An 8,979-nucleotide genomic window follows, 5' to 3' on the forward strand; every position below is an offset into this window, starting at 1 on the left:
AGGCACCGACTCTGGGGCTGGAGCTACAGGCGTCAACTTTCCAGTGTGCCGGGGAGTGCTCACTGCTCAATGCCTGACTCTGCCCCAGGCCCTGCCCCCACTCCACCCCTTCCCGCCCCCTCCCCTAAGCCTGCAGTGCCCTCACTCCTCCCCCCCCCCAACCGAGCCTCCTGCACGCCACAAAACAGCTGATCAGGAGGTGCAGGGAGGAAGGGGGAGGCGCTGATTGGCAGGGCTGCGGGTGGGTGGGAGGTGCTGGGAGACTGATTGGGGGCTGCTGACGTGTTACCGTGGCTCTTTGGCAATGTACATTAGTAAATTTTGGCTCCTTCTCAGGCTCAGGTTGGCCACCCCTGCCCCAGAGGGTTAGCAATACACACACAAGTTCAGGAGCCTCCATTTCTCCTTTAACCCCATCACATAGAATCATAGAATCATAGAATATCAGGATTGGAAGGGACCTCAGGAGGTCATCTAGTCCAACCCCCTGCTCAAAGCAGGACCAATCCCCAATTTATGCCACAAATCCCTAAATGGCCCCCTCAAGGATTGAACTCACAACCCTGGGTTTAGCAGGCCAATGCTCAAACCACTGAGCTATCCCTCCCCCCAAAACGGAAGCCCTGGAGCCCAGGTTCCACCGAGATTTGAACTCGGATCGCTGGATTCAGAGTCCAGAGTGCTAACCATTACACCATGGAACCAGCTAGCCAGCGTCAGCTAAACTAGCCAGTGTCAGCTAAAGTTCCTAGCGGTAACTTCAGCGTGCTTTCGGCTCCCTGGGCTCGGTCATGAACCTCGACTTTGACCGATCACAGGCACTCAACTTTTTAAATTAAAATATTGTTTAACACGCTTTTCCAAGAGAGGGTCTCCTGGGTATAGTTGCAAAGCCATGCCCTGAGCCTTTCGTTTGGTCTCCGTTAAGGCCAGTTTACATTTTCCAAAGTAAATGTTGCTCCCGCTCCCCCAATTATCTATATTATTACCTCCAATTATAGCTGTAATAGCTCGGGAATTGCCATTTTGTTCTTCCCCTTGAAACCCAGGGCAGGAATAAATCACTGATTCAGCAGAGAGCAGTGGCATGTTATTCATGCGGGGCTGAATACCTGCCTAGACAAAGAGCTGGTTAAAGACTCAATACAAAGAGCCCTTTTGTGAGGGGCAAAGTTCATCTAGGAGAAGTATTAGTTCAGTCCCACAGGAGGCGGGAATCAAACTTTTTTGCCTATAACCCTAATCGAGAGGCCATGGGTAATGGAGCCAAGTATTCTGGTGGCTGGAGAGGGGCCGAGGGGAAGAGAACAAGGAGTTGGAACTGCAAATGCACATGTCACTGAGAATTATGGACCTTGCTCCTGTTTCCATTGGAGTTAACGGCAAAGCCCCCACTAAGCTTCAGGGTAGGATAAGGACTGTGATTGTAAGTATGAAACCAGAGCCACAGCTGGAATTATGGCTATTCACACCCGGTGAGGAGTCGGCTCTAACTTGGTAAAACGCTGAGGCAGGGGGAATGATGATAGTGACAGAAAATGCTTTCAAAGCCAATCACAGGAGCAAAGAGACTGAAATTTGATTTGAATAAGAACAGAATTTAGAACCTGAAAACTTGCTAGAAATGTACTGTGTTAAGTCATCTTGTCTATTCCCCCTGCTAATACAGAATACAAACGAACAACAGCATTGCCATTCTAGATTGGGCCAACATCCAATCTACTCCAGCATTCTGTCCCTGATGCAATGCAAGGAGTAAAACCCCCTATAACAAACCCTACTGAAGGACATTTCTTATGCAGTTAGTGGCTGATTTATAGCCTGCAGCTCAATAGTCTTAATATATTTATTCATTCCTATTAACATTTTTTGTCTGCTACTAAGATCTTTGTCTCCATGTCATGTGGCAGTGAGTTCCACAGATTAATTATCAGTCACATAATAGATATTTACTTTCATCAGCTTTCAAACATGTTCTGTTTTCCCTGGAAAACTATTTGTTTTTGCAATATGAGAAAGGGTAAAAAGGAGCAGCTGACTGATCTTCTCTAAACCACTCATTGTTTGTGCCCTCGTGTTCAATTCCTCTCAGAACAATACAGCGTAAGGGAGAAATATTCAAGAGCACTCTGTGGTGGTCTAACCCTACTCCCATTGACTTCAGTGAAACCAAGTTAATCTCTCCTCCTATGGAAGCCCTTCTCCATTGCCTGTCTGCATTCTATTTCACCCACGGCTTTTTTAGGGTAATATTTAAAATTGTTCTGTAAAGTATTTTCCTCGAATATTTTGTGCAGTGTGCAAATAATGGCGATTCTGCCTCTTCTGCAGCATCTGTGACCTTGATCATTAGAGCATGTTTCCAGATATTTCCATTTACTCTAGATGTACCTCTTTACCAATGGTTAGCAAGGAACAGATTGAAGCAGTATATTCACCTACTTCCAGTAACCGTTGACTTTCATCACAGGCTACTAAGGGGGAACATGATACAATTAGACATGAATGAGACTTGGAACTTAGGGATCATGGCCATTGCTAAGAGCTGCATGAAAGGTACCAGTCCTGATTATAAAAAGGAGTGCCGACAGGACGGCGCATACTTCTCTAATAGGCTCCAACAAAGAATGTGAAGCTGAAGCACGTGAGGAGTTTGAGAAACCATGACTCTGCAGCAGACTTAAACTTAAGCAAATCTGCCTTGATGGGGCAAGCTCCCCCATATTCCGTATGCTTTCCAGTATTTTATTTGCAATAAGCTCAAACTGCTGACAGAGAGCGAGAGAGCATATGTTGACACTGATGGTACCAATGTCAGAAGTAATGCCTTCTCACTTAAGAGAAAGGCTACAAGAATAAGCCGGTAATATGCTTTTAAGTGGCATCTCGTTAAATGAGCTGCTGAAGTCATTCAGTTTGGACACCAAAACGTGCAAATTTCATACATCACGAAGGCTGGCTCTCTGTTTGACTGTCTAACTAAACCAAAAGTGAATCTGGGTAGTGTTCTTAGCCAAATTGCCCTGTCATTTCTTAGATAAATTACCCTGTCATTTTTTAAAAGGAGTCTGAGTAGACATCATTTGAAGGTTACTTGTTTCTGTAACTTGATAAAGGACTATAATGACTATAAAGCAACTACACTAAGCAGATGGAGTGTTACAGTAAGGCAATAGAACATTAAACAGGATAGAGTGTGTTGTTTTTATTTCGAAGATCATATAGCAAGAACACAGAACTGTGCTTATGTCATACAGGCTCCCCGAACAACCTCTGCAAGGAAGCACCATAATATTTAATGTACCAGCTGAAAAATCCAAATGTCTGGGGAGGATCTATGACTTGACTGGCTGAAGAGAAGGATTCATTTTTATGGGTTTTGGGTGGAATTTTCAAAAGCACTCAAGGTCGGCCAAACTCTGCTCCTGCTGAAGTCAGCAGTAAGACGCCACTAACTTCCAGAGAGCTACCCACGTGCTTGAAAGTTCAGCACCTTGGGACAAGTTTGCAGGATTAGGGTCTTGATGCGGCGATCTAGGAACGCGTTGGGCAGTTTACAGCCAACTATTTTACACAGCAAGAAAATGTTGTTTCCAAGACAATTCATGCAATACCCACACCCCGCTGCCATCAGGGTCAAGACCAAATAGCCTAACTAGGCCTCGAGAACATTGCAGAAACGTGCCTTGGCACAGACTGCGGGTCTAGTCTGCCTGCCATGATTGATATCCAGGTTTAGTCCTTTATGCTCTCCATTCACTCTTGCTCAGCCTTCGCTGCTGAAACTTGGCCCTGGCATCAAGAGTTTGGCATGTCCTGACTCCCAGTAGCAGGCAAGTTGTTTCAGGTTAATAGTGCTCGCGAGGAAGGGAGCACAACCCTATCCGGTTACTTACTTCCATAAGGCTAAGTACCATCATTTCTACAACCCACTAAGCCCAGGAAGCAGCTCCTCGCCAGCCAAGGCCCAGCTGCCAGTGAGAGCTTCCCATTTCTCCTTTTATAGCTTCCTCTAACAAGCTGTCTGCTCCTCCCACCCCGATTGCCAGCTTGCTCTGGGTGCAAGAGGGCCTCTCTCCCCCCTTGGAGGGAGCTGGTAACCCTTTCTTCCTCTTGCTAGAGGATCACGGGGGCTGGAGCACGTCCACCCCATCACACCTGTGTTCTAGCACAACTACACATGCTCCCGGTATAGCTTAATCTGCATGCACAAGAGTTGCCAATTTGGGTGGGCCTGTGAGAATTCAAAGTGTTTGACCGGTTATGCCTAACTAATCCAGGACTCTTTTAAAAATCTGCTACGCTGAAACAACGGGCCAAATCTAACATGATTCACCGCTTGGGCACCCCATTGACTTCAAATGCTTGCACCAGGGTGTAAATTGGGAGGAAGGGAGCAGAATTTGGCCCAAAGTACCAAGTCACATGTTCTTGGGTTAATTAATGTCGCACTGAACAGCCCCCAGTGATATATTTGGGGCGAAGCCTAACACGCACTTTGGATCTGGATCCCGATTTCAAACACCCCAAAGTGCAGTGGTGCTTCACCCTCAGCGCATGCATATTCAGCAAGGCGTTTAAACACAGGCATACGTTTAAGATAAAGTCGTGTTGGCTTAAGTGCTTGAAAGGGGGCAACCGTATGCAAAATGGCACTAATGATCCTGTAGTGGGGTGGTTACCTGCTCTGGCCCTGACAAGGCTGAGGCCAGCCCTGGAAAAGGGCTGGAGCTGTGGGAAAAAGCCCAGCCGGATTAAGGGAGCAGCTGGAGCTGTGGCCAGCTCAATCAGGCCCAGCTGGCCCCTTTAAGAGGCTGTGAGCCAGGAGCCCAGTCACTCTCTCTCTGCCTGTAGAGGGAGAAGAGCTGGCTACAAGGTGCTGAGCAGGACACCTAGATTGAAGCAGTGCTGGGGAAGGGCCAGAGGAGCTGGGAGCTCTGGCCTGGAAAGCCTCAGGCTGCAGGCCTGACTACAGGCTGAATAGGCGCAGGGTTGCAGAGGGGCAGCCCATGGGTAGGCGGAGGCAGCAGGTCCAAACCCCCTTGCCTGGGATGAGTGGTGTATACACTCCAGTCTGCCCCCGATATAGGGGCCTAAGTGGGGACTGGCAGTAGCCCAGACTGAGGCGAGGTGGGGTTAGAGCGTGGGGTTCCCTTGGGAGAGGAGACCTAGAAACTGAGAGTTTGTGTGGGGGGGTACTGCAAGGGGGGCAGCACCTCAGAGAAAGGGACACGGGGGGCCAGTGGTAAGGCAGATCACCTGCCTGCAGAGGGCACTCCGCTGGAAAAGAGCTAATTCCTGACGACTACCAGCAGGAGTTGCCGCAGGGGCGAGGCCAAGCCTTTACAGATCCCTTTATATAATTTTGTTACAACACACACATTATTGTAACAGTCTTTGAGACATATGGATGAGAGACTCCACCTAAGTGTAATTTTTAATAGACATCTTGCTTCCTTTAGGTAACTGGGTTTGTCTCATGATTGTCTGATTAAAAATTCAGCACCAGAGAGTTAAAATAACAACAACAATAGCAGCCTGAGCATGGCTTTCTTAGTCTAAGCCATGGCGGTAGACTGATGGGTATTTTTTTCTTGCTGAAATCTAGCTGAAAGATTTTATTAGGTCATATTACAAAACTGTCTTCCTAAAGAATGAAAGAAATGAATCTGTTCAGGGATAGCATGCCTGACTGACATGGTGCACTCACCAACATCTTGAACACAGCTGTGAACATCTGTGTTGGTGCCAATTAATCCGTGACAGTATCATTGAGGAGGAGACAGAGAAACTAGCACACAGAGCTCTATTCAATAACCCCCCCCAAAAAGTCATGCAGGTGTTCTGTGATTTTTTGGGGGTCTGCAGAAATGTTATGCTTGAGTCAAGGTGGCCAGAGTGTTGCTGGGTTATGAAAAATAACCGAGACGTTCACTGCACGCTACATTTGGCCGTGAGGGTTGCACATGCTTAACACCCACTTGAAGTCAGTGGGTGTTAAGCATATGCATATTCACTTTTCTAAATCAGGGCCTTAATATTGATTTTTAAAACAGGGCTTAATTAGCAACATTCACCATTTGCTGTGTAAGCTTTGAACTAAACGAATCTTTGGCGTTTTAAAGACCAATGTGTGTAAACATCAGCTTCCAAACAACAGTTTAATACCCAACTGATCCTTTATTTTGAGATACAAATGACGATGCAATGGGGCCAGCATCACAGAACGAATGCTGCAGAGAATACACACTGGGAAAAGCAAGGCAGTAGGCTCAGAAAGTGCAGATGACAAAGAATCATAGAGGTTTCAGATGCTCAAATCTATTCTCCAGAAACCTGGTATTCACCATTTTTCTCCATTCCACACAGGCAATAGGGTGGTATTTTAGTCATGGTGTACCATGGGCAGAGAATTACACCTACTCCTATTAATGCTAATAGATGCTACATAGTTAGAGCATTACACAGATAAGGTACCCTAGCATATCCTTTCCCTCGTAATGCCAGAGCTGAGAAGGGTCGTTCAAGTGATTGGTAAGAGAAAAAGGTCATTCGGATCATTGCTCAAAGAAACAAATACCACTCCCCCACAACACTGGCATTGGGTTGGATGTCAACTGAGTGATGAAATTATTTGAAAGGTGTTTTGGGGGCATTGATGAAAGACGTTTTACAGTAACACACAACGTGATCTAGGGCAGAGGGGAGCAGATATTCAGGAGGGTTTGTGGGTGCAATTGCATGAGCAAAACTGGCACCCAAAGTTGGATGCTTAATTGGCTTATGCGGTTACCAGGATTGTACGTGCAACTGGGCTGAACTTCAGGTGAAAATTAAGCACAAAATTGCATACCTGCTTTTGCATGCCCACCCTTCCGAAAACCTAGACATAAATATTATCTTCTAAATGAGGTCAACTTGACATTTGATCCTCTTTAATCTGGTAACCAGACATTGGGTCACTTGGCGGTGATAGAGCTTTGGATCAGACAAACTCTACATGTTTGAAAGCACACCCCAACCCCCATTCAAAGTCCCCCTTTTGCCCTCCACCCCCCATCTCTCTCCCAGTTCAACCAGCTCCTTTTCCCTCTTCCCAATATTACTTGTCTCCTCCACCCCACACGTCTTTCTTTGATCCTTAGCAGACTCTCTGGCACTCAGCAGTTCTGCATTCATTTGGTGATGTCGCACTGGGGAGTCTCTGCAGGTCTGGTCCTCTCTCTGCTGGCTTTGGGCCAGTTGCTGTAGTCAAACCTCAAAGTCTCAAGGGCTTCCTTAAATGATCTCTGCTTCCAAATATATTGCTTCTCTTCTGACCTCAGGGAAGTCCCAGAACTTGTGAGATATGAAGACACTAGCCAGTCTAGCAGAGCAGGAACCAAGACCATCTGGAACCCTCAGATGGATTTCAGAGCAGAAGTGAGCTTTCTGGAGGGTTTGGGAAAGGTTCATATAGACTTTTTCAGACCTACAAAGAACTTGCGTTCAATTCTTTTTGAATTATGGGTTGGGTTTTGGACCATTTCCTATTTTTTTCCTGAGCCAGTTCTTCTATTAACCTAGTGAAGCAAGTAGTCAGTTTAGCCAATAAGATACTCCTAACAGGTTTAACCTGTAGATTTTCTAAAGCAAAAAGAAAAGGGTGTAATCCATCCCCAGTGTTTTGCAGGTCTGTGTAGTAATGGATCATGGGAATGGTGTAGGGAATTTTGGAGCAGATAGCCTGCAAGAGATGTCCCATTGCATAACATTTGAAGAAAATCTATTGGACAGGGAGAGGCTAAACAATTTTGTTTGTGTGTGATACCATCGTACTGGAATTCAGCTCGTGGTTTCTATAAAGGGAAATCATGTCTTACTAATCTATTAGAGTTCTTTGAAGGGGTCAATAAACATGTGGACAAGGGGGATCCAGTGGACATAGTGTACTTAGATTTCCAGAAAGCCTTTGACAAGGTACCTCACCAAAGGCTCTTAAGTAAATTAAGTTGTCATGGGATAAGAGGGAACATCCTTTCATGGATTGAGAACTGGTTAAAAGACAGGACACAAAGGGTTGGAATAAATGGTAAATTTTCAGAATGGAGAGGGGTAACTAGTGGTGTTCCCCAAGGGTCAGTCCTAGGACCAATCCTATTCAACTTATTCATAAATGATCTGGAGAAAGGGGTAAACAGTGAGGTGGCAAAGTTTGTAGACGATAGTAAACTGCTCAAGATAGTTAAGATCAAAGCAGACTGGGAAGAACTTCAAAAAGATCTCACAAAACTAAGTGATTGGGCAACAAAATGGCAAATGAAATGTAATGTGAATAAATGTAAAGTAATGCACATTGGAAAAAATAACCCCAACTATACGTACAATATGATGGGGGCTAATTTAGCTACAACTAATCAGGAAAGAGATCCTGGAGTCATCGTGGATAGTTCTCTGAAGATGTCCACACAGTGTGCAGCGGCAGTCAAAAAGGCAAACGGGATGTTAGGAATCATTAAAAAAGAGATAGAGAATAAGACGGAGAATATCTTATTGCCCTTATATAAATTCATGGTATGCCCACATCTTGAATACTGCATACAGATGTGGTCTCCTCATCTCAAAGGATATACTGGCATTAGGGCTAGGACTTTTCCGCTTGAAAAAGAGGAGACTAAGGAGGGATATGATAGAGGTATATAAAATCATGAGTGGTGTGCAGAAAGTGAATAAGGAAAAGTTATTTACTTGTTCCCATAATATAAGAACTAGGGGCCACCAAATGAAATTAATGGGCAGTAGGTTTAAAACAAATAAAAGGAAGTTCTTCTTCACTCAGCGCACAGTCAACCTGTGGAACTCCTTGCCTGAGGAGGTTGAGAAGGCTAGGACTATAACAGGGTTTAAAAGAGAACTGGATAAATTCATGGAGGTTAAGTCCATTAATGGCTATTAGCCTGGACGGGTAAGGAATGGTGTCCCTAGCCTCTGTTTGTCAGA

The 8,979-nt window shown here is 45.4% G+C and overlaps 1 non-coding gene across 1 annotated transcript; it reads right to left on the minus strand.

Annotated features, from left to right (window-relative positions):
• Window positions 1-632: 632 nt before the first annotated feature.
• TRNAQ-CUG (transfer RNA glutamine (anticodon CUG)) lies at window positions 633-704 on the minus strand. Its single transcript has one exon. It is a non-coding gene; the product is annotated as a tRNA-Gln (tRNA).
• Window positions 705-8,979: the final 8,275 nt, after the last annotated feature.

This window comes from Caretta caretta, chromosome 7, assembly GCF_965140235.1.
Source record: "Caretta caretta isolate rCarCar2 chromosome 7, rCarCar1.hap1, whole genome shotgun sequence".
Lineage (NCBI taxonomy): Eukaryota > Metazoa > Chordata > Testudines > Cheloniidae > Caretta > Caretta caretta.